We start from the raw sequence: 20,727 nt of genomic DNA, 5'->3' as shown, positions 1-20,727 counted from the left end.
TTAGTTGGGCCTCAGATGTGAAAATCAGTTGCAAGGATTCCGTAAACTTGAACTGCCACAAAAAAGGGTTGGCCTTATTTTTGCAAGGTTCTTTGTTGGGCCATCAGAAATGTTGGAAACTTCACCAATTTTTGGCATGATAACCTGAATAGGCTTGTGCAGCGGAACCATATATATATATATATATAATCATCAAATATATAATTGCTCTTTATTATTAGACCAAGATACCAATCTATTTTAGTGTAAGTGGGAATTGAATCCTAGATGTTTTGTTTAACTATCAAAGATTTTACCAGTTTAGCTAATTAGAACTCGTGAAACATGTACCCCATTTAAAACTAACTTAATTGATGATGCCAAAAATCGTCAATAAGCTACAAAGTCCTCATGTGCTCTGGGCAAAACCTGCGCAACAAAGAAGAAGAAGACCTCATAGAGAGTACGGGTGTGGTACCGGCCAAATACCCTCTGAAGTTAGAGAATTTTCACAACTTTAGAGTACCAGAGCTGGGATAGATTATGCGTATCTTGATTTTTGAGGGCTTTGAGTTTTTTATAGTAGTGTGAAACTGACTTTTGTTTCTTGGCGAATAAGGCATTTCTGTGTGGGAAAGATTCTCATAAATGCATGTATTTTGCAGGATCCTTTCCATATAGAGACTTTGCTGATTAGGGTTAATCGTAGGGCTCAAGACATTTCCATTCGAGGTTTCTTGGAGACCACTTAGTCCATGTGGCTTCATTACCCGTCTCCCTTTCGTTTATTTAGTTGGAATCTGTTCATTATGGAGAGTCCGTCCATCTTCCTACCCTTCTATCCGAGATACAATCTGTTCTATTGGTCATTTGTCAGTACGCCAGACCATCCATTTCCTTAGTACCATCTCTTATGATTGCCTTCAGTTGAATGGATCCGTCTACCCTAAATTTTATCCCGTTCATTAATAAATGAAAAATAAAATTAGTATTCATACAGTATTAGAACAAAAAAAACTAAAGAAAAAAAAAATGTTTGACTTTGATTTATCTAAATAGAAGTCAAAATTCTACTGTATCATTAAATTCATCTATTATTAGTTATATACTAAATTTTGCTATAATTTCCCTCTTGATATGCAAGATAAAGAGTTTATTAGAATATTATCTTTCATTTTCTATTTTTGTGAAACATCAAGCTTCATTTTGCTGCAAAATATGATTTTTATAATATACATAATTGAAAAAACTTGTTTCGTGGTTGCAATGAAAGTTAGAAAAATAAGTACAAGTACAGCCACTCTATAAACAAATTGGTAGGCTATTAATCTTCTAGTCTATCACTCAAGCCATATTATTCACATTGATTTGTTAGACAGTAAAGGCAACCCTTTGTCTATTACTTTCATTTATGGTCACCCAGATCACTCAAGGAGGAATGAGGTGTGGCAACAAATTAGGAATTTAAAAAATTTAGCTCATCCTAATTGGTTATGTATTGGTGATTTCAACCAAATAATAAACAAATTGGTAGGCTATTAATCTTCTAGTCTATCACTCAAGCCATATTATTCACATTGATTTGTTAGACAGTAAAGGCAACCCTTTGTCTATTACTTTCATTTATGGTCACCCAGATCACTCAAGGAGGAATGAGGTGTGGCAACAAATTAGGAATTTAAAAAATTTAGCTCATCCTAATTGGTTATGTATTGGTGATTTCAACCAAATACTCACCATGGAGGAAAAATTCTCATTAAATCAGGGCACAATTGTTGGAGCTGATTTGTTTCAACAACTCATTTTTGAATTGCAACTTTGTAATTTAATTGCCGTGGGACAGAAGTTCACATGGATGAACAACAGAGAGGAGGAAGGGTTTGTGATGGAGAGGCTGGATAGAGCATTTGCTAGTTCTGATTGGGTTAATTCATATTCACATTATTCCCTACACAATCTGCCAATAGTTGACTCTGATCATGGACCTATATTGCTGAACTTTGAGCAGCGTTTACCTTTTTGGTATAGACCTTTTAGGTTTGAATTAATGTGGCTAAATCATTCAAATTGTAAGGATATGATTCTTCAAGCTTGGGGAATTCAAACTAAAGGTTCTAGGGCTACCTAATTGTTCACCAAGTTATCTAATGTTAAGAGAGAAGCATTAAAGTGGAATAAGTTAGTTTTTGGGAGGCTAGTTAATGATATCAAGAGGAAGATGGCTGAATTATAGGAGATCCAGGATTCCATTGACTCAATAGAAGCTGTTAGGAAAAAGAAAACTGTGAGAGAGGAGTTAGAAGTACTCTTGAACAGGGAAGAAACAATGTGGGCTCAAAAGGCTAAGAGCAATTGGATTCTAAATGGAGATAGAAGTACTAGATACTTCCAAACTGTGGTTAGACAGAGAAGAGCTAGGAGTAGAATTTCACATATTAAGGATGAAGAGGGTTTGCTGTTGGAGGATCCAATGGAAATTGAAAACAGATTGGCTAACCATTTTATGTCTTCCTATGAGGATATAGCTCTGCTTAGTGTTGATAGTATTCTGAGTGAACTCCAAACTATTGATATTCCTAAACTATCCCACCAACAGTGCTTGGAAATGAATAGACTAGTCACTAACCTTGAGATTGAGGACACCATTTTCCAATTAGGTCCTCACAAAGCTCCTGGCCCTGATGTTATACCTACTTTCTTTTATCAACAGTATTGGGAGAGAGTCAAATCAGATGTTGTCAACACCATTCAAGCCTTTTTTTTCATTCAAGGTCCCTTTTTAAGCCTCTGAATCATACTTTCGTTACCCTTATTCCCAAAATCCCCTTTCTTGATAAAGTGACACATTTTAGGCCCATTAGTCTTTGCAATGTGATCTATAAGACCACATCCAAAATCCTTGTCAATAGATTAAAGCCTTTCATGGATAGTCTTATTTCTCCATTTCAAAATGCTTTTATAAAAGGGAGGAATATTTCTGACAATATACTCATTGCTCATGAGATCATGGACATTTTTTTAGAAGAAAAAGGGTAGAAAAGGTAGCTTTGGAGCTTTAAAGATTGATATGAAAAAAGCCTATGATAAGGTGAGTTGGAATTTCCTTAGGGCTGTTTTGATTGCCATGAATTTTCATCAACAATGGATTAATTGGCTGATGGAGTGTGTGACTTCAGTCCAATACACTCCCCTTGTTAATGGCAGTAGGTTTAGATCTTTCAAGCCTTGTAAAGGGTTAAGACAGGTGATCCTCTTTCTCCTTACCTCTTTCTCATGTGTGCTAATGTTTTGTCATTGTCTTTACAAAAAGCTGAACATGACAAATTAATCAATGGAGTTAAAGTTGGTAGGAGTGGATGTACTTTTACACATATGTTGTTTGCTAATGACTCATTGTTTTTCTTCAAAAAGGACAATAAATCAGTAGCAAACTTAAAGAGAATTTTGGATTGGTATTGCCAAATATCTGGTCAGGACATTAACTTTGATAAATTTGACCTTTATTGCTTTCCAAACATGCCTATGTTTGAGCAAGAACGCTTGGCCAGACAACTTCAAGTAAATTTGGTTCAAAATCCCAGCAAGTATCTTGGTCTTAATTTTAAGCTTAGGGGAAATAGAGTGGCTAATTTTCAATATTGGTGGATAAGCTTCAATCCAAGCTTCAAGGATGGAAAGCAAATCTTTTATCTCAAGCTGGGAGAACCACTCTAATAACTTCTGTACTTCAAACTCTCCCTCTTTATACATTCTCTTGTTTCAAAGTACCTGAAACAATTTGTAAGAAGATGAATTCTATAGTTAGGGCATTCTGGTGGGGTCATGCTCATGGAGTTAAGAAATTACATTCTCTTAAGTGGAGTAAGCTAAGCTGCCCTAAGTCTTGGGGAAGTTTAGGTCTCAAAAGTTTTAGCCTAAAGAATGAGGCAATGCTGGCCAGACAATATTGGAGATTATGCCACAATCCAAATTCCTTAGTTGCAAGAACTTTCAAGGCAAAGTACTATCCTAGGGGATCCATTCATAATTGCTCTCCTAAAACACATCAATCATGGTTTGCAGGAATATTATTAAATCTGATAACCCTAAACATAAGGAAGGGAGATGGTGGGTTAATAAGGGTTTAGATATCCCTTTAAGGGATCATAAGTGGTTTAGGTGTCAGCCTACTATGCTGAATAATCCCTGCATAACTAATGGCTCTATAGCTGATCTTATTAATCAAGAGACTCACACTTGGAAAGCTGGTTTTAGGAATAAATCATTCCCCCACTACAATGAACTGACCCTTGCTTTTGGGAAAGATAGAGCAATTGGGTCGGCTACAGAAGACCCTACAGACGTGGCTAAAACTGTTAAAAGGGAGGAGGTTGAAACTAATGAAAATGACTCCTTGCAAAAAGAAGTGAACCCAATAGACCTATCAAAAAAAGAAAAAAAAAAAGTCAACCCAATAGCTGCAATTTCAAATAATCCATCTAGTACTTCAATTGCTGCATCCACCAGGAAAAAGAGAGTAAAGAATTAATAATGATCACATATTTATGCAGTGAGTGGATAACCTAAGTAATCTGGGTAAAATATTTATGAAGGAGAAGTATGAAAATTTTTTAAACATGAGGCCAATATGGCACATAAAAGAATGAAAGTACATAATGAGATTTTTATTTTTTTCAAGTTGAGGGTTTTACTAATAAGAACATTATGAAAGCTATTACTTTTTCATGCTGAGAGGGCATTTCAAGAAGTTGTATGTGTACAACTTGCTTAAAAGTTGGGTTTTAGTTGTGCCTATTAGACATTTAAACCTTACGGTTAAAGACGAGTTATTATTTAAAACTTTACGGATTAAGTATTTTAGTATTTCTACACAATATCAACATTCCAAAATATAAAACAAAATTACAAATGACTTATTGGATAACTCATTTGATAAAAAATAAAAATATATAAAAAATTTACAATCTTGAAAATTAATTTTATAATCTATTATTAATTGTGGTTGACACTTTATTTTAATTGAGATATACATTAAAGTTTGATTGCTTACTTATTTATACATGGTCTTTTTTATAAATATCATATCATTGTTAAGCAACACATACTCTAGAAAATATCATAATTTATTTTGAAAAACCGTTTATTTTGGACATAAATTGTTAAAAAAAAAAATAGGTCTAAGCATTCATAATTTATGCTGATTTGATACTTTCGCTTCACTATTTTCACACTTATGAATGTTTCTCATACATGTCTACAATTTTAAATTTATGTTTTTAACTCTATTGTAACCAGATTATCTTGGCATGTACTTTACTATTTGATATCTAAAAATCTTTACTCATTATAGAATGCTCAACCATTTATCTTTCAATTAATTTGCATGTAGTTATGTAAATTTATCAATTGTTTCCTTAAAACTCACAATAAACAATTAAACCAATATTGTCTTAATTTTACTATTTTTTTTTTAAATAGTTCGGGTCGGGTTGGGTCGTGGTTTGGGTCAGGTTGACCCGCAAAAAACACGGGTCAACCCATTTTTGCTTCGGGTAAAAAAAAATCGGGTTTGGATCAGGTATTTTTCAGGTCAGGTCGGTTAGGTCAGAAAATTTTGACTCGTTTTGCCATGTCTAGCTATCTCTCTAAATTCAGTCGTGGGTTTCAACTCAAGTAAGGCTTATGTTCGTGGGTTTCAACTCAATGGTAAGGCTTAGGTTTCAGTTTTTGGACAGCTAAGGCTTAGGTTTCAATTTTTTGCAAGTGCAATGCATGATTCAAGGCCGATTTCGGCCATTTCGGTCAGTTTCGGCCGTTTCGGTCAATTTCAGCCGGCGGCCGATACGCTTCAATTAGGTTGATACGACCCGATTCTAGCTGAATCAGCCTGGTTCAACGCGAATCGAAGCCGAGTTGGCGCAAATTGGAGCCGAGTCGGTGGCGCAAATCTGTAAAAAAAAAAAAAAAAAAAAAAAAAAAAAAAAAAAAAAATCAGACACGACACTGACGCGCAGGCAGATGCGTAGCTCCCACATCGCCACGTCGGACGTGGGTGCGGCGCCCATTTTGCCGCGTCCGTGCATCATAGATTAGAACCTCCATCAAATTTTCCTAATACAACCTCTAGCATTGTTGAGGTTAGTTCTTCAATCTGTTTTTCAAACCAAAACAACATCAATAATAAAAGGTTTTTGTTGTCCTTTTTTCCCTACGGTTCTGAGAAAATTACTAATATATTTACTAATACAACTTTGCCTAATACAACTTCTGAGAAAATTACTAATAGATTTCTTGGCAAGGAATACAACTTTTGTCTTATAAAAATATGAAAGTTGTGTTTTGTATGTCGAAGTCCAACTGCAACTTCCATTTTAATAAAACTTAAAATTGTCTTTTGGTCACATTTAAGAAAAATTTGTATGACTACCCTTGAAATTAGCAAATTTCTTTTTTGCTTTATTTATTGCATTGATAGTTGAAGGTCAATTTGATCCATCTGCATGATGAGATCAGAGTTCGGTCTGATATATAGAATATAAATATCTTGCAACTGAATGACCTTGTATCATGTATGCTTCGAAGGACCCTTATACATCCATATTTGCTCTGAATAGATAAAAGTAACCTTCTCTAAAATCTACTAGTGCGTAATAGATAACTTGTCTATGCTTAGAACAGATTTTTTTGCCTGCATCAGCTTCTAAAAATTTCAATTTGATTGTGGCTCTCTTAGCATTTTTTCCCCCAATAAATACATTCTTTATAAGCAATAGCTTCACTAAGAACAAGATGATAGAGAAAAAAAAAAAGTCCTACTTTTAAGATATGTTTATGATGCTATGGATCGTTTGCTACTTGCTTATGTTGTCTTATGGTGGATATTTTGTTTGAGGACTAGGACACTTTTATGAAAGCAAGGTTAGCTGATTCTGCACTCTCATCTTGTATTGGTTAGTGTTTTGTGTCATATGAACAAATTTCCGGAATATGTCCAGCTTCAATGGAGTCAGTCATGCAATACAGTGGGTAATATCCTCATAATACAAGGTTATTAAATATGTTGATTAAATCAGAGGTGTGAAATATTTTAGTGAGTCAAACTGGGGAGTGTATAATAGTATCCGACTTGATGGATATTTGCCCTTGTTTTACAGTAGAGGGATCTGTCACATTCAGATGAGTTCACCTGACCATTTGCACTGTTTTTTATGGTTCAGGAAACTATGTGAATTACAACGAGGTGTACCATGATAGAGATATCTTTGTGGAAGACTATAAGGAAATGAATAGGAGCTTTAAGATATATGTTTATCCTCACAGGCGAAATGATCCTTTTGCAAATGTGCTGTTGCCAGTGGGTTCCGAACCTGGGGTAATTATGCTAGTGAAAGTTACTTTAAGAAGGTCCTTATGAGTAGCCATTTCCTCACAAAAGATCCAACCAAGGCAGATCTTTTCTTTCTGCCTTTCTCTATTGCAAGCTTGCGGCATGACCCCAGAATTGGTGTAGGAGGTATTAAAGATTTTATTAAAGATTACATCCTCAATATTAGTCAGAAGTACCCATATTGGAATCGGACAGGTGGGGCTGATCATTTCTATGTTGCCTGTCATTCCATTGGACGGTCAGCAATGGATAAAGCAAATGAAGTGAAAGTCAATGCAATTCAAGTTGTGTGTTCTTCTACCTATTTCCACCCTGGGTACATTGCTCATAAAGATGCATGCCTGCCACAAATTTGGCCAAGACAAGGAGTCCTCCCTAATCTTTCTTCATCAAACAGGTGAGTTTGGTTTTTATTTTTATTTTCTAATCATCATTTATTTTATACTGGAAATTTTATGAAAATAGAGATTTATAAATCCTCTATGTCAAAGTTTAAGAAAGGCGGAGGATATTTTACAATCTCAGAAAGCCAGTATGAAAAGTCATCTCGGTTTATAATTTATTGATTTATTTGTTTTTTAAGAAGGGCATTTGGGTAGATGATAGCTTTTACGGCATTTTATGTTATTCAGCTTATAGTTATTTAACATTTTTCCTCCCCATCTCCCCTCAAAAAGTGGGGGAAAGAAAAACGAAAATAGAAAAAGGAGTTATATCTTAACTGACTGCACATCTCTTAGACTAAAAACCAAATGCATTTTGTCATGTCTGTCATGTGTCGTTAGATTAATTATTATTTTTATTCTTGAGTGACATGCCCATGTAAACATGACCACTTTAATCAGTAGGAAAAGTCTGATTGTGCAATTCAAGTTACTTTCCCCACCATTATCAAGTAAGCATCTTAAGGTTGGAATGACTTTCTCAAATTCCCCGCCCCCCCCAAAAAAAAAGAAAATAAAGCTAAGGCCTTGAAAAATCACCAACGAAACACCACATTTAGAAGCCCACCTACTTTGAAATTTAAACAATTAACCCCATGAGGTAGCAAATTTGACTAGATATTATGCCCCATTAAGTAGAGATCACTAGATCAAATCTCCTCTTCCCCCTCTTGGAGCCAAAACTTATTAAAAAGAAAAGTTTTTTCTCCATGCAAATTGGTGTGCACAAATACAGTCTAGGATTTAGTCTCTTTCAATGAGGGAGAAGTAAGGCTACCTACAAACTAATTCTCCCAGACTATGCAAAAGCTAGAGCCTTGTGCATTGGGTACAACCTTTATCTCTAATCTCCCAATTGTTTATCTTATCTTTTTAATCCCTTGATGTCGATTGTCAAGATGGTCAGGTTGAGTAAGTATCAGATCATCGGGATCTCTTTCCATTCTCTGCTTTCTTTTTTCATTCACCATTGATTAGGTTCAAAAGACAATATTTGAGTTTCTTTTCTTTTACTTGTGTTGGAATTTTCTTTGTGTTGGAATTTTCTTTCAGCACTTGCTGACCAAGATCAACATTTCTTCATCATCAGATGTTTTTCATTCTCAGTCTTTTCTCTTTTCCTTTAACATTGCAAAAGGTCAAAAATAATATTTGGCTTTCTTTCTCTCATTTTTGTCTTGGAATTTCCTTTCTACACCCACTGAAGGAGATCAACCTTTATTGTTTGATGTAGTTTGTAGTGGAGTTTAAGGAAAGGAAATTATTATTAAAAAAAATCCATTTGAGTTGGAGTAGATCTAATAATCCAATTTTATGTTCTTTCTTTGTTCCAGGCAACTGAACACTGTGAACAGAGTGTTAATTCCTTTTCTAGGCAATTAAGCATAGCATTTGCATATGCTGCATAAGCTAGCATTCCAAGTATAACACCTGTGAAATTGTTGATTAGGTTGATTGTCAACCATTTTTATTGATAATTCTGCACCTTTTAGGGGAAAAAGTATTTTCCCCTTCCATGTTTGGGGTAGTTCACAAGTCCCTCCCTTATCTTTGAAACCAAATAATTTTGCCCTTTATGTTTGGAAAATGAGCTAATGCCCAATGGAATCACAATGATTACATATGCTATACAAAAAAAAAAAAAAAAACTATGCAATCCTCAACTTTTTCTCTTCCTTGTGGTATACGACTAATAATTTCTTCAAAAAATTCCATTGGATTTAACTGAGAAAGTAACGAATTTGGGGTATATGCTCATTTCCCCACATAGAAGGGGAATTTGGTTGGTTTCAAAGTTAAGGGGGAAATTGCAAACTATCCTAAAGGGCCCAAACATAAAGGGGGGAAAGTGCTTTTGATGTAGGACAACCTAGGCTTCCCACCTAGATTAGTCCTACCGAAGAACCTTAGGCTTCCCACCTAAAGTGTTTGGAATCACTACCAAACAAATAATATGCAATCTCTGCAAATAGTCTCAATAATAATAATAATAATAGTCTGTAAACTACAAAAGGAACCATCTACAGCTTTATATATATAGCTTCCAGGAATCATAATGATAAAGATAAACTCTCCTAAACAAATCCTAAACAATCTCAAATACTAATCTAATACTAAAGATAAACCCAAATAAAGATAACATAAATTATAAAGATAATCTCCATAGATGTGCCATCATGTGGTGTCCGCACCAACTCCCCTGGGGTGGGAGAAACTCGACCCTGTCGAGTAAAGCTCATAAGGATCAAGTGACATCAGAATAAACTCCATCAAGCCACAAGCTCACTAGGTCAGCATAGCGACTCTGTCAACGCTCATATGTGTGGGTGATAGGAGGTAGAGATGAGGTGGTAGCAAGTGTATTCAAGTAAGCCTCCAAAAGAGCGGGATCAAGCTGTTGCAACTCCTCTCTAGTGATCCATGTACAATCAGAGTCAAGCCATTCTCGCTAGCGAACCAAGAAGCGCTGAACTATTCCATCCCTAGTGAAAAGAGACTGCTCATCCAAAATAACATCAATAATATCTTTATGTGCCTTTTGGAAACAAGATGGTGTAGGGCTAGGGATAGGGTTAGCCAAAGAAGAAGAGGGAGGATCATCAAAAGGGTCATAGGGAATAACTGCTGCACCTTTAAAAGCAAGTAAATCAGCAATATTAAAAGTAGAACTAATACCATAATATGAAGGTATATCAATCACATAAGCATTAGGTCTAAGTTTCTTCAATACCTTGAATGAGCCAGCACTGTGGGCCTGCAATTTCTTAACTGTTCCTGAAGGATACCATTCATGCCTGATACGAATCATAACATAATCTCCTACATCAAACTCTAAATGACGTCGATGTAAATCAGCCTAAGTCTTATACTTAAGATTACTAGCATGAATTCGTTTGTTGATCTCTTTATGCAACTCATGCATATGACTAGCAAACTTTACTGCAGACACAGAAACTCTATCATGTGAGGACATTGGGAGAAGGTCTAAAGGTCTCCTAGGTGTATAATCATGAACAACTACAAATGGGCTTATACCTATGGACCTATTGACTGAGTTATTGTATGCAAATTGGGCTACAGGGAGTATAGATTCCTAAGTCTTACCATTCTCACCTATGAAACACCTCAAAAGATTTCCTAGACTCCTATTGACAACCTCAGTTTGACCATCAGTTTGAGGATGGTATGCTGTGGAGAATTTCAACTTTGTTCCCATCATGTGCCAAAGGGTCTTCCAAAAATAACTCATGAATTTAACATCCCTATCTGACACAATTGCTTTAGGCAACCCATACAACTTAACAATCTCATCAAAGAAAATCTTGGCTACCTTGGATGCATCAGAAGTCTTAGAGCATGGAAGAAAGTGAGCCATTTTAGAAAACCGGTCTACCACTACAAGGATGGAATCAAACCTCCTAAGGGTACGAGGGAGACCTAGTATAAAGTCCATGCTAATGTCCTCCCAAGGACGGTGTGGAACTAGTAGAGGAGTGTAAATGCCAGTATTTTGCTTGCAATGCTTAGCCAGTTGACATTGACGACATTGACCAATTACCTTGGCAACATCCCTTTTAAGACTTGGCCAATAGAACTGCCTCTCTACCTCTTCAATTGTCTTATCATATCCAAAATGTCCTGAAAGTCCTCCCACATGCACTTCCTAAACCAAAAAGTCTCTAACTAATGTGCGGGGGATACAAAGCTTATTGTCTTTAAACAAGTTGCCATCTCAAAGGATTCATACTCCTTTTGCTTGCAATGCTCAGTCCTAAGTGTAGTGTACACTTCTCCAAAATCTGGGGAAGATTCATACTCCTTTTGCAACTTCTCAAACCCTATGACTTTTGTGCTCATCACAGAAAGTAAGGTGACTCGACGCCTCAAAGCGTCAGCTACCTTATTCTCAACACTAGATTTATGTCTCAAAACAAAAGAAAATCTTTGCAAAAACTTAACCCGAGGGACATGTCGAGCATTTAATTTCTTTTGGGAATTAATGTGGCAGAGAGCATCATGATCAGAATATATGACAAACTCATGGGGTGTCAAATAATGGCTCCAATATCTTAAAGCTTGTACCACAGCATAGAGTTCTTTGTCATATGTTGAATACTTCTTCTTAGCCTCATTTAATTTCTCACTAAAGTAAGAACCAGACGCAACACATTCCACTTCAAAGACCTTATCAAAGTTTGGTATGCGCATCACCGGTGCTTCTGTCATCTTCTTCTTGATTTCTTAAAATGCTTTACCAGCAGCATTTGACCATTGGAATTCGCCTTGCTTCATACAATCAGTGATTGGTGCCATGATTGTACTAAATCCACGTATGAAGCGACGATAGAAAGTTGCAAGCCCATGAAAACTACGAACCTCATGAATGTTCTTGGGTTCGGGCCAATCCACTATGGCCTTGACCTTTTGTGGGTCAGCAGAAACTCCTTTATATGAAACCACAAAACCTAAGAAAATGACACTATTAGTGAAGAAAGAGCATTTCTTTAGGTTGGCATACAAGTTTTCTCTCCTCAAAGTGGAACAAACTTGTTTAAGATGGTCCAAATATTTCCCTTTTGATTTACTATAAATGAGGATGTCATCAAAATACACTACCACAAATTTGCCCATGAAAGGCTTTAGTACTTGTGTCATCATTCTCATAAAAGTACTAGGAGCATTTGATAAACCAAAGGGCATCATAAGCCACTCATATAGACCATCATTTGTCTTAAAAGCAGTCTTCCATTCATCACCTGGGCGGATCCTAATATGGTGGTATCCACTTTTCAAATCAATCTTCGAAAAGATTGTGGCTTCTGACATAACATATCATCTAACCTAGGGATAGGAAAACGATACTTTATAGTAATCTTATTGATTGCACGACTATCCACACATAGTCTCCAGGATCCATCTTTCTTTGGGGTCAAGAGTGCAGGGACTACACATGGGCTTAAGCTTTCACGCACAAATCCTTTGTGCAAGAGCTCATCCACTTGTCTAACCATCTCATCATGTTGAGGAGGGCTCATTCTATAGTGGCACAAATTTGGGAATGTTGCTCTCAAGACAAGATCTATGGCGTGTTGAATATCACGCATAGGAGGCAACTGATTTGGAAGCTCCTTAGGGAAAACATCTTAGAACTCTTGAAGCACTGATTGTACTTCTTTTCTTGGTTCTTCAAAGTTATCTAGTGCAGCTTCCTTAAAAACCAAAGCAAAGATAATGGAGTCTTGATTGATAGCTCTTTCAAGTTCTTTTGGACTAATGAGGTTCATACTTTGCTTTTTGGGCTCTTCTCTAGCCTTACTTGCACTAACAAACTTAGTTTTGATTAGGTTAAGCTTAATCCTTTGTCGCATGAAGGAACAAGAATTCGAGCGACCATAAAGAGTGACATCTAAATCATAGAGCCATGGTCGTCCCAAAATTATGTGTCCTACATCCATTGGAATCACATCACATGAAATCTGAGCCTTGTATGATAGGATATGAATAGGAACAAGACACCTATCCTTGATGGTGATATATGAATCATCTACCCAAGAAACCTTATAGGGCTTAGGATGGGCAACTAACTTCAAACCTATGAGGGAGACAAGTTTAGAAGAAACTGAATTAATGCAACTTCCACTGTCAATGATAACCTTACAATTTGTGGTTCCACACTTGACAAAGGTTTGGAAGATAGTATTTCTTTTCGAATCATCACTTTCTTTGGACTGTGCTAGAGTACACCTAACAACAATCATTACAAGAGTGAATGCTCTAAAATGTGTTGAAAATACAAGAGCTTGTTTAGACCCCCAATTAAAATTACGGTTAGATTGATTTTACTCTAACTTATCTAAGTGCGGAAACAAGAGTAAATGAAGCGCGATCAACCGAAAATACTCTAGTGCATAAACATGAACAATAAACCATAAAAGTAAAGCACAAGAGTAAGAGAAGAGAGAATGCAAACACAAATAACACCAAGATATGTTATCGAAGAGGAAATCGAAGATCTCGATAAAAAACATTTTTGCCGCCCTCCAAGCGGTAATCGATCCACTAGACAATTAGTTGGGATACATGGGTGACCAAGAGACCCTCAAAGCCTAATCTGTCCACTGTACCTAAGCCCTCCAAGCTCTTACTCCAACAAGGCTTCTCGGAACCCTGTCTTGTCTAACTCTCCGATTCTCGCAATGCGCCCGATCCACTAGAGAATAAGTTGGAGTACATGAATAACAAAAAGCCCTCCAAGCCTAGTCTACCCCATGTACTTGAGCCCTCTAAGCTCCTGCTACCAATTGACTTCGCCGAGCCTTGTCTTCTTTAGCTCTCCGGATCCCGCAATACGCCCGATTGCATCCACCAAGCCTCATCGGCTTCTTTTGGCAAATTTTCAAAACTTCCCAATCTCCAATACACTCTCTACACTTTGAAAAGGTGTGAGTTGTGTTTGGGTACAAATCTCCTCTCAAGATATGACTATGTGAGAGGGATGGAGAAGAGGCTACAATGATTTCTCACTAAGGATGAGTAGCTTTCTCTCTAAAAGATGGGTGTGTGTGTTGTAGAAAACCTCTCTAGGATTTTTCTCTCTAAATTGCCTCTTTTACATTTGTGGGTAATGAGGGTATATATAGTATAGGTGAAGGGTAAGGAAATCTCACTTAAAAAATTCTCCAGGCAGAATGTTTCGCGACTATCTCGTGAGAAGGTCTTACCCGCGAGACACTTGCGAAAATGACAGTCTGGCATGACTCTTCAGCTTCCAGCATGTGCTTCTGACATGGCTCTTTTGCGGCTTAGCTTCTCGCGAGCTTCTCGTGAAATCCGTTAATTCTTCATTTTAACTTGAGTCTTCACCAACTTAATACTAAACCCAATATAATAAAATCTCACAAAATACAATGATCAAAATTAAAGCAAATACAACACTTTTTGTCATGAAATAAAACCAACATAAAACATAGTTGTAAATCATAACTTTACAAAGAGTATCAAGACTACCCTCACTGAGGTTGTCAAAAGATGGTAGGGCTCTAATGCAAGCTAATTGGGTGGAATCATCCTCTCCTATTTCTACAACGTCTTCAATGTTAGGCTCATAGACTACTTCTTCTACCTCTTCCTCTCCATCCAATTCTTTAATCAACAAAGTCTTATTAGGACATTGGGCAGCCATATGACCAAAGCCTTGACACTTAAAGCACTGGATTCTAGAATTTGGCCTAAATGTCTCTCTAACCACACTCTTCCTTTTATCTTCTGGGCGCAAAGGCCTATTGTTGGGATTGGGTCTAGTTTGAGGACCTTGTTGGTATCTACCCTGAGGATTTTCTTCTATGTGTAAGGGTCTATTGCTGGGATAAGGCCTATTTTGGCTACCTTGGAGGTATCTACCTTAGGGACCATCAAAATTGTTGCGAGGCAACATGCGATTGTCAAATCTCCTTCCACCTTGGGGCTTAAGGGTCAACTCTAAATCTTGCACTAAGGTATAAGCATCATCAAGAGTTGAGATCTGTCAAGCCACCAATTCTCTTTAAAGATCATAATTGAGATCTTTCCTAAATCTACTCAAAGTAATTGGCTCATCCTCGGTTGCATTGCTACGTATCCTGTACTCTTCAAATTGTTCTACGTACTCAGTAGCAGACCTATTGTCTTGTTTCAAATCATGCCATTGATCCAACAACTTGCCTTGATGAGAGACTGGGAAGTACTTTTCATTGAGCTTGGCCTTCATTTCTTCCCAAAGAGTTATGGGTGGTTGGCGGGTCTTATAGAGGTGGTTGACAACACTATCCCAATGGAGTTTTGCTCTTCCTACAAGTTTCATTTTGGCAAACCTAACCTTTCTATCCTCAGAAAGTTCATACCACTAAAAAAAAATGCTCCATCTCTCACACCCAATCATTGTAGACCTGAGGGTTCCGAACACCATCGAAGGTAGGGGTCTCTACTTTGATATGCTTAGCTCAGTCTTCATTGTCTCTATGGTCTTGCCTAGGGTGAGGGCCATGCCTATTATTATTTCTTCCATTATGTGCATTATCCTTGTCATACCTAGCCTCTAAGTGGCCTAGACGGGCAGTAAGCTCTGCAATGGCTTGTCATAATTCATCTTGGGGAGGAGGATCCATGTTTAGGCGGGATTGGGGACTAGACTGGGATTCAAAACTAGACTCTAATTTGGAATTAGACTGTTCTTCAGAACTAGTTACTAGACGACCACTACGCAAATGCATGCAAAGAGATCAACAAACTAATTCTAGCAAGTGAATAGTAAGGATAATACTAAAGTTAAATTATATGTGAAGAGAAGTCATGAATTACACAAGTTGTTGCATTCAAGCAGTACTAGCTTCAACAAGAATTAAATTAAAAGGACCTAATTATTACAATGTGATTAGGCTAGTTCAACCACTAATACTGAGAAGTAATTACTTTAAAGGTTTTTTTTTTTTTTGGGCTAAAATAAAATGCTGAAAGAAAATAAACCAACAGTTAAAATAATAAATTCATGTGAAAGTTTAAGCAGAACAAAGGGCAAAGGCAGTAGCATGTTACTAAAGGTAAAGTTGAGGCACATAGTAGACATATTGATATTAAATTTGAAAGTGCATTTCAATCCATTAAGTTAGGAAAGTCCACACCTTGGTTGGGCTGACTTAACAACCTGGGCCTCACTAGACAGTGGGTCACGCTACTAACAATGGGGAAATTGGGCCTCACGTCTAGTGTAGTGGAAGTGGAAATTTGGCTTGTTGGTCTTCACGTGGAGTGCACTGGGACCTTCTTAAGGCTTCTGCTTGACCTAATTGAGTTTTTTTTTTTTTTTTTTTTAATATAATACAATAAAGAAAGAACTATAATATAAAGCTAAAGTCTTATCTGCCAAGTTCAAAAACTAAACATCGAAACTAGAAACAAAAGAAAACTAAAAGAGACAAAGCGGCGGAACAAGCACGAAACATCTTTGGAGTAGACGGCGAAGAGACGGCTGGGCTCGTCGGCGATGACTGTTAGTGGCACTCGAAGGTGGAGATCGGAGTTGGTGAGTCAGATCTCGAAACCCGTGAAGTGGCATGGTGGGAGCGATGGTGATGGCTTGTCGGCGATGGTTGTTGGAGATGATTTTGGCGGCGGGTTGTGCGATGGCGTCATTCCATTGGTGGGATCGGCAGCTTGGTGGTGGCTTTCAACTCTTTTGTTCTCAATCTGGCAATTTGAAGTTGTCGATCTAATTTTTTTTTTTTTGGGTGGAATTTATGTTCTCTGTTTCTGATCTAATGGTAGTCCTCAGAGTCGGGCACGGTGAAAAGGCGGTTTTGGGGGAGTAGTGGGCTTTTCTGTTGGTTTTGGGATGAAGAATTTGTGTGGCCAAAGAGGGTATATGGTTCGGACTGGTTCTGGCACTGGTTTGCAGATCTCGTGAGGTAAGAAATTGGGTTGCGTTAGTTTGCAAATCTCGTGGGGTAAGTATTTGAGTAATGGCATGTCTGGAGGTTGAGTTATTTTTGATGGTGAGTGTGGTTGTGGGTTGTCAATCATGATTTTGGTTGCTGAAAGGGTAGATCGAGTTGGGCTCTGACACCAAGTTGATGTAGGATAACCTAGGCTTCCCACCTAGATTAGTCCTACCGAAGAACCTTAGGCTTCCCACCTAAGGTGTTTGGAATCACCACCAAACAAATAATATGCAATCTCCGCAAATAGTCTCAATAATAATAATAATAGTCTGTAAACTACAAAAGAAACCATCTGGAGCTTTATATACAGCTTCCAGGAATCATAATGATAAAGATAAACTCTCCTAAACAATCTCAAATACTATTACGATAATCCTAACAATCTCAAATACTAATCCAATACTAAAGATAAACCCAAATAAAGATAACATAAATGATAAAGATAATCTTCACAGATGTGCCATCATGTGGTGTCTGCACCAACTTCACTCCCCCCCTCCCCATCTTTTTCCCTAAAAGGATGCAAAATAATAAAATAACAATATCACGGCTAACACCCAACAAATCTTCACCTCTAGCCCATGAAGAGTTGTTTTAAATAGTACTCTCTTTGTGAAACATCATTGTTAAAAAAAAAAAAAAAAAGTCCTTTGTCCTTAACAAACGATGTGATTACTTGAGTTAAAATAATATTTGAAAATTTTAGTCAAAATTTCCTTCGCAATCATCAATTAGATTCTTTGCAAATCTCACCATGCACCATCCATATCTCTCTTCCCTTTGTGATGATTTAATCAAACGCTCTTCTCTACCTTTTGCTCCACCATGCAATTTACTTTTTAACTATATCAACTTGTATAAGTTCTTGAATGCTTTCTCTCTCTTTATTACCAGCAAAGCGTTATTTTTTACCCCTTCTATTTTAAGCATTTCCTTTCCAACCAATAGTACAGTCACCTAGGTGTCACATGAAGGTTGAAGTGAAGTTAAAAGCAGTACGGCTTGATTCTCCTCCTCAATTTTACCATTCACATTTGATAATTAAGTAATCAACTCTATTAAAAGCATTTCAATGATCCTAATATCATCACCTTCCTTCAAATGTAGCTAATACAACACTTTAATCAAAGTTCAAATTCAAATTTGTAAGTGATTTTCACACACACATTCATAATCAGACATAGTGAAAAGTCTATGTAGTGCCCTAATCAATCCTTGTTGCACCATCTTTGACAATGCTTATCCAAAGACATTATTTTCCCATCAAAGGATTTTACCTTGAACTTTGTGCTGGCCATCTATAAGATCCTTAACTAATAGGTTTAATATCAATTTGTGTAAAAAGTACACAAAATTATAAAATAACAAGCTCTACAAGACACAAAGTATGACATGATTAATTATCTATGTCACAGGTATATCAACTATCAACAATATGGATTACAAACTGTTAACTCTAAAAGTCACATACTTGACACTCTCAAATCTAGGACCCCAAGTTACACAACTAATGATGCTCCTACTACACTATCACACTAGAAAAATTGTCTTCCAATTCTCACACTATACAAAGTTATACGACCACTCATATCTATAGACCATTTTACTTTTTTTTTTTTTTTTTACTGATATGGGATTACTACTCTTATAGAGGAGCTATTCCACCTCCTTACTTGTCAATGTGGGATTCCAAAGCTAATAAGGACACCTTGTCTACTAGCTCATAAGTGGGACCCAACACCACGAAATTACAGAACGGAAAGAATAGTCATCTATTTGTTCTCTGATTAACTTCTGGACCAGGTTTCAGTTGATAAACCTAACAGCCAAAGTAGGTTAATTATTATGCTATAAACTATTCTGGCTAGTTTATGTCTACTCATTTTTGTTTTTCTAATTTCGCTATTGAGGGAGGGGGAGCTGTGTCCATGATATATCAATTTAGCATGCATTGAGATATATTAATGTTAATAAAAATTATGTTGTCATGGTTTATTGTTGCTGTGATGTCTGAATCAACTGGAACTCATCTTGCTTCCATTACAAATGAAATTACAGGAAGAAGCTCGCATTCTTTGCTGGAAAAATTAACTCCCCAGTCCGAGAAAAACTTCTTCAAGTATGGAGAAATAACACCGAGATCTTTGCCCACTATGGCCGGCTCAAAACTCCTTATGCTGATGAGCTGCTTGGGAGCAAATTCTGCCTCCATGTTAAAGGCTATGAAGTAAACACAGCTCGTATTGCAGATTCACTATATTATGGTTGTGTTCCTGTGATCATTGCCGACTACCATGATCTCCCATTTGCAGACATATTAAACTGGAAAAGTTTCTCAATTAATGTTGCCACTTTAGATATCCCATTGCTTAAAAAAATCCTTAAGAGGTTTAGCTTTGAAGAATATCTAATGTTACAAAGGAACGCATTGAAGGTGCGAAAACATTTCCAGTGGCACCTTTCCCCTGTTGATTATGATGCATTTTACATGGTTATGTATGAGTTGTGGCTTCGTCGGAGTTCTGTAAGGCTGCCCTTGAATGCTTTTGTTCATCCCAATTGATGACAGTAAATTATTCTCAAGTGATTTTTTGTTTCACAATAGCATTGGCCTTTTGTATTACTTATTACTGATTAATTTTCTCTATAAAGCAGTTCAGCATGTCGTATCAGTAACTCCGGAAAATGTATAAACTGTTAATTTGTTATATGGAGATTGTGAAAGGGAAATAAGGGGTGCCGTGGGCTACACGCCTGTCAAGATCTTCAATTTTAAGATTGCAAGCTATTCCCAGCAGAAAAACAGTGAATCAAAACAAAACAAAAGAACTATTAGGCATGGCATATTGCAGCATGTTCTTGCGTGTTTTCTGCACACAGCATTCTACTTCTTTTGCTAGGTTTGTGAAACTGCCCTACCGCTCAAAGATGAACTGTAATTGCAGGAGTAAATTATTGAAAACAGATCTATATCAGGGATTGGAAACTTTTAAGTTCTGAACCCTATAGGTGAAATACCACAATTAAACACATATTGAGGTTTGAAACTTTGAATCCTCCTGAATTAAAATTTGAAGATTTAAGGGGTTGTCATGAACGTTTAACATCTTTATCATTGCTCTTCCCAACATCATAATTGTCCATTTTAATCCTCCTGGATTAGATTTTTAAAGATTAAAGGGATATTTATAAACGTTTACTATCATTATCATTGCTCTTCTCAACATCAATACATCATAATTATCGTGATAATCTTTGAAGTACCCATTTTAACTGAAAAAAGAATCTCTAAAATAGCTTATTGGAAGGAAAAATAAAAAATAAAAACTACAATCAGTATCTTCAAGACATGGTTTGCATCATATATGACTTAAAGGAAATTAGTAATAATTTGTAGATAACCAAAGCATTTCATTTTCTTGTTATTTTCTCATCAACTCTTTGC

At 36.7% G+C, this 20,727-nt stretch overlaps 1 pseudogene; it reads left to right on the top strand.

Annotated features, from left to right (window-relative positions):
• Window positions 1–1,717: 1,717 nt before the first annotated feature.
• On the top strand, window positions 1,718–19,958 carry LOC136068250 (uncharacterized; annotated as a pseudogene).
• Window positions 19,959–20,727: the final 769 nt, after the last annotated feature.

This window comes from Quercus suber, unplaced genomic scaffold (assembly GCF_002906115.3).
Source record: "Quercus suber isolate HL8 unplaced genomic scaffold, Cork oak 2.0 scaffold_106, whole genome shotgun sequence".
NCBI classification, from domain to species: Eukaryota; Viridiplantae; Streptophyta; class Magnoliopsida; order Fagales; family Fagaceae; genus Quercus; species Quercus suber.
Note: the sequence above shows the minus strand (reverse complement) of the source record. Positions and strands in the feature narration are given on the sequence as shown.